Source organism: Megalobrama amblycephala, linkage group LG8, assembly GCF_018812025.1.
Source record: "Megalobrama amblycephala isolate DHTTF-2021 linkage group LG8, ASM1881202v1, whole genome shotgun sequence".
Lineage (NCBI taxonomy): Eukaryota > Metazoa > Chordata > Actinopteri > Cypriniformes > Xenocyprididae > Megalobrama > Megalobrama amblycephala.
The window spans coordinates 15218107-15224106 of NC_063051.1; the positions used below are offsets into that span (position 1 = coordinate 15218107).

General features: G+C 39.2%; 1 long non-coding RNA gene across 1 annotated transcript in view; it reads left to right on the plus strand.

Annotated features, from left to right (window-relative positions):
- The window catches only part of LOC125273863, a 36587-nt gene extending 30836 nt beyond the window's left edge, over positions 1 to 5751 (plus strand). Inside the window, exon 3 of the long non-coding RNA XR_007186128.1 lies at positions 2705 to 5751. This is a non-coding gene — a long non-coding RNA (uncharacterized LOC125273863). The remainder of the gene's footprint in view (positions 1 to 2704) is intronic.
- Positions 5752 to 6000: the final 249 nt, after the last annotated feature.

Consider the following 6000-nt stretch of genomic DNA (forward strand, 5'->3'; position numbering starts at 1 on the left):
CAACAAAGGTCACTCCAAAAGCAAGACATGTAATCATCCATGAGGTCACAAAGGATCCCAGGGAAACTTCTAAGCAACAAAAGGCCTCTTCATGTTGGCTAAAGTTAATGTCCATGAGTCGATCCATCAGTAGAACACTGAATAACCATGGTGTGCATGGCAGAGTTGCAAAGAGAAAGCCACTGCTTTCCATAAAAGAACATTGCTGTCTGTCTGCATTTTGCTAAAGATCATGTGGACAAGCCAGATGGCTATTAGAAAAAATTTTTGAGGACGGATGAGACAAAAATAGAAATATTTGGTTTAAATGAGAATCATTATGTTTGGAGAAAGAAAAACACTGCATTCCTGCATAAGAACCTTATCCCCTCTGTGAAACATGCAGTGGTAGTATCATGGTTTGGGCCTGTTTTGAAATGTTGTGGAAGGACTTGAAGCAAATAGTTAATGTGAGGAAACCCACCAACATCAGAGAAAATTACACACAACCACAGCGAAAATGCAAATTTTGAAGCAGTTATGTTAATTTTTGAAAATGTAAGTTTTTAATAAGTTAAGTTAAGATAAGACAGCTTGGGATGTGAGTGTGTGCAGTGTACGTTGTGTACGTTGTAGAACAAAAAGTCATAGTATCAACAAGTTATTTTTACCACAGGTTTTATTTTACTTTAAAATCTCGAAGAAACCAGCAGCGAATTAGACTTCCAGGTTCTGACATCATACCTGCACCACTCTATTAACAGTATGTACTAAAAATCTCAAAAGTATATTTAAAAAAAGGAATTGTACTTGCAGGTAATATAATATTAATGAAACAAAAGGCCACATAAGTGTACTTAAGAAAAGAGAGTACACTTTCATTACAGTTTCTTAAAGGGGACCTATAATGCCCCTTTTACAAGATGTAATAGAAGTCTCTGGTCTCCCCAGAATGTGTCTGTGAAGTTTCAGCTCAAAATACCCCACAGATCATTTATTAGAGCTTGCAAATTTGCCCCTATTTGGGTGTGAGCAAAAACATGCCGTTTTTGTGTGTCCCTTTAAATGCAAATGAGCTGCTGCTCCCGGCCTGCTTTACAAAAGAGGGCAGAGCTTTAACTGCTTGCGCTTCTGTTGCTCAACAACAACAAAGCTGGACAATCTCACGCAGCCAAAATAACGATTGTCAGTAATGGTGTTCATCCTTACATTGTTCAAACAGGAGTCGGACACTGATTGAGAGACTCAGGAAGAAGTTACAACTTTTAGAATGCAACTGGACGTTTCTGAATGGTTAGTGGATAAATTTATGTTGTTGCTGTGGAGTTGATTCAACTCATCGACTAGCATGTGCGTCATGTTAATCTTTTTGTGCAAATTCAGCATTGAATTGAGTCTTGTTTGTGAAGCAGTCTGGCGTAAAATGACGGCATGTCAACAATACTCTACTACAATAACTCTCCCTCTTCTCTAAAGCAGCCCAACATGGCGTCGCCTCCTTTGTTGCGTGTTCTCAAGGGCAGGGTTTATGTAAATTTTAGGGTTAGTGATGTCACTAACCAAGGAAGAAGCTTGTTGTAGTCTCACCCAGCCATTTGTTGTAATCCTTAAACAGCAATTTTTTTAAAAGAAAATATCTCCCTTTGACTTTCTTGATTTTGAGCATTGTAACTTTGCTGATGTTGTTTATGTTCTAACAGCAACATTACGCACTAACTAAAGTTAAAAAAGTCAAATCATAATCAACCACCCCTTTAATATAGTTAAGTACTCTTTTAAAAAGTGCACTTTGTAATAATGTCAAACTGCGTGTTATTTTATTATAGTTTAAGTTTATTTTAAATGGAATCAGTTAAACTTAAGAGTGTTTTTACACACACAAGTACTTAAGTTTATTGTTTAGTAAAAACTACATGAAGTTCGATCGTAAGTATATATTTAGTTCGATCTTAAGTATATAAGTAAGTATATTATCTTATATATTATCTTCTATAAGTATGCTAAAGTGTACTTCTTATTCACAAAGGGTGCCCCATTGAGAGTAATTTTTGCATGAGCCAACTCATATATGATATCTTGCCAGTTTTAACAAGGTTAAATCATACAAATCATTACAAGTTTGGCATGAGACTATGATAGGTATGTTTTATTTTAGATATACATTACAAAGGCACATGGATGCCAGAAGAAATGAAATGGGGAAAGCTGGCTTTGTGACTGAGGATTTTACAACAAGAAGCAAATAAGCCTTGTGTGATCATCATACACATGAGCACCATCTAGCTCTATTAAGCCCTTATACAAACTTGCAAGTCATCAAAGGATGGGGAGAGGGAGGGATGTCATCATTGAGTTTCATTGTTAACTGATCAAATGAGCACAAATAAGTCAAGGCATATTTAAAAAAATTGCTCATGAATAAGAAATAAAAAAAAAAAAAAAAAAAAAAAAAAAACTCATTTACCATAATCTCTGCTTTGAAAGTTAAGAATACATTTACTGAAAAGAATTCAGCCTTATGACAAGTCTGAAAAAAGGTAATTATTTATGACTAGCTGACTGTAGCTCTGCATTGGTTGTCAAAAAAATGTAATTTGTCATCTTTTCACACTTAATGATGAAAAGACCCTGTCCATCTGAATTACCCTTGAAAAACATGTTTAATTAATCCCTGCAATGTATGTACTGGCAGAGAACAGTGACCAAATGTATTTCACCCTCACAGCCAGACTGGGCCACGTGTTGGGCTGTGTCCGAGCAGGAAAAAGTGACGCAGATGAAGACGATAACATTTGACACCTGGAAAAAAAAAATTTCCTGCTCATCTTCCAGCTGTGATTTGAGTGGAGAGGTATGCACCACACCATAAGAGAAACAATAGACATGAAAAAAAAAAAAACAGTCTCTCGTGTGTAGGCATATCCAAACTCAAAAACCTCTCTCCAGGGGATGATGTCTATACCCGTAGAGGACTCACAGATTGAACCAATGCCTGCCATTTTGACACGTCAAAGACACAATTACAAGACATGATGGCTAGACCTGCCTCTACATGCACTGGGTTAAATCTGTATAGATTTAAAACTAGTGAAAATAGTGAAAGTAGCTATTCAGTCCATTGTTTTCCTTTCTTTGTCACTACATGGCTTTGGTTCTGTATTAATTTATGAGCATTAAAAAATGGACACCGAACATGCCTCCTTTATAATCTGAAGTGCCTGATTTAACGTGATTGATTCTCTTCATGGGAGCTGTCTTCAAAGAACGCTGCAGCAATAATAACATCGCATTACAAGACCAACCTTCAGTCTTTATGTTGCTTCTGCCTCTCCCGAGTTTAGTAAAAGAAGTATGGCTACATCAAGCAACATTCCTCTTTGATTTATGTGTCATAATCACTACCGATGCAGGGTACCATTCTCACTTTTCATGAAAGTAACAGACACGCTTTTACCTTCTCCAAATTCTTGGAGACATTGATACACTAAGGAGAGGATGAGCGGGATCACAAAAAGAGAGCTGGGACGTTTTGATCATTTTTATGTCAGCGTGTTCGTGGATAAAGACACGTCTGCGCTGCCAAGTGTCCCAGGCAATCCCGGCTTCATTGAGTCCTGCTCTGCTATGTTCTAAATCACTACTCTTTTATTCTTCTCTACCATAATAGCACTGCTATAAAGAGCAGCAGAAGAGAAAGAATCAATAAAATCATGCATCTAATAAGGGGAGGCAGGATTAAAAATGGTTCCTCCAAAGCCTTCAGGGGAAAATCGAGGTGAGATTTAAGTCTTTTGACAGGTACATCGGGGACCCGCTCTCCCATCCCTGCCAGAGTGGACGGGCGGTGGGCCCGGGACTTGTTTATGGCAGGTTGGGATTAAGAAGGTCGGATCTACACTGCCATTTCTCAAGGCCTCAAAAGCCCAGTAGGCTAATTAAACAGTAACAGGCGAGACATGGGTCTCTCTTGTGCTCACCTCCTGGCTTTGCTCTCTTCAATTCCAGCAGTTTAATTTTTCTAGAAAGGGGGCAACCCTGTCGGAGCACTGGGCAAGCTTCCAGTTCTGTGGTGGGATGTTAGAGGGGTAGCGACGAGATGGAGGAAGCCCGAGCATTGGAATGAGGAGAAGGTTGGCCATAGGAAAGGCCAGGTCAAACCCTCCACACCCCAGCTGACAGCTAGAGTAAGACCTTCCGGCTCCATGAGGCTGAAGGACAGAAAAGGAGGGGGAGGTGGTGATATCGACAAGGCAGAAGCATTGTGACTCGCATTATGATTCCCGTGCCAGTGTTGCAATCCACCGTCACGGTGCTGGAAGGGCAGGCGGCTCGCGTCCAAGGGCTCCCCGTGGAACCTGTGTTAGATCGGTGAGGCCTGATGTTGTTGACCTAGCCCCAGGGTGCATGTGTCACAGCCAAGGCCATCAAGGCAGTTCCCGTCATCGCATTTGCACTTCAAAAAACATTTGGCTTGCACAGCCTTGGAGCAAGGGAGTCTCAGAGGTGCTTGTGATAGTGGATTCACCAGCTTACAGGAAACCTCCTGAATTAAACAGAACGAATGGCAGCTGTTGGATGTGTCCAACTTCATCTCTTAAAGACCACGCACTGCTAATCTTCTTCATAATGCCCATGCGTCTTGATCGGTTACTGTCTCACAAATTAAAGGGAATCTCATTGTTGAGCTAAAAAGTAGTTAAAAAAAAAGATTCACACAGCATTGGAGGGTAGTAGGATTTTAGTCCCAAATTAAATATGTAACAAGCTCTAGCAGTGTTGCAAACACTTTCCTTTAGTAACCATGCACACTTACCAGTATACCACATGAATACAGGTCACCATTTTAATAATAATATGTATGTTTCAATTAATTTCAACAAAAAAATTGGGTGTAAAAATTCAACTTAAATACATGCACTCACTTCACATCAACTCTTATATTCATAATTTATATATATAAAGGTCAGTTGCACATAAGAGTCTCCACAAATATCTGGTTTTAAAACTCACTTATTAGAAATGTACTTTTTGTATTCATGTTCTTTTCATATTTAAAAAAAAAAAGGGGGGGGGGGTCTTGGTAACCATTAAAGGGGAACTATTATGCAAAATTCACTTTTGCATGGTGTTTGGACATAAATGTGTGTTGGCAGTGTGTGTACACAACCACCCTATAATGATAAAAATCCAACCACTCCTTTTTTTTAATCCCAATAAATCATAAGCAATGTCTCAGAACAAGCCGTTTCCAGATCCCTGGCAATGTGACGTCTAATTAGCCACAGGCCCCACCCACGAATGTTGACACTGCCATTTTAACATAGAACCGCCCTGAGCGAGTTCACAGCGAGTTGTACACAGTCTGCCATTGCTGCACTGACGAGAATGTCTCCCAAGCATTTTAGGTGTTCTGTAGCTGGATGGATTAATCCACATAGCTCTCTCCATTTACTCCCGAAATCTGAGCCGATGAAGATAAGGTGGATTCATTTTTGTTTTCGAAGAAAATGCTCCCTCAACTCTACCAAAATTTGTTTGTCTGCGCAAATCATTTCACACTGGACTGCTTTGTGAAGGAATGTCAATACAAAAGAACAATACAAAACAGAGGTTGTGCTAAAAAGTTGTTACTCAAGAATAGATTAGTACAAACATTCATGATCCAGCTTACAGCCTCCAGAGTGATGCTGGATACGGCAGTAATGAGGGTGAGAGCCCTTTATTACAGTTCATTGGAGTTGATTTACGGATATAAAGTTTACCAGTTTTTTAAGCACCACCCGAAAAGGCATAAGGTCTTTATATATTTGTTTACTGTTAGTTGAAACAAGTGTTTCTGTGTACTTCGCTATATGTATGTTGGTGATAATGCAAGGGAGAGAGTTTATGGATAATATTTTAACGCACACATGCACTGTGTTTTATTAAGCTCTTACAGTGATTTTCTGGAATGAAAACAGACACTTCATATTTTGTGTGAAGTACAATAAATGTTATAAAACTCATCGGTAAACAGGCTTG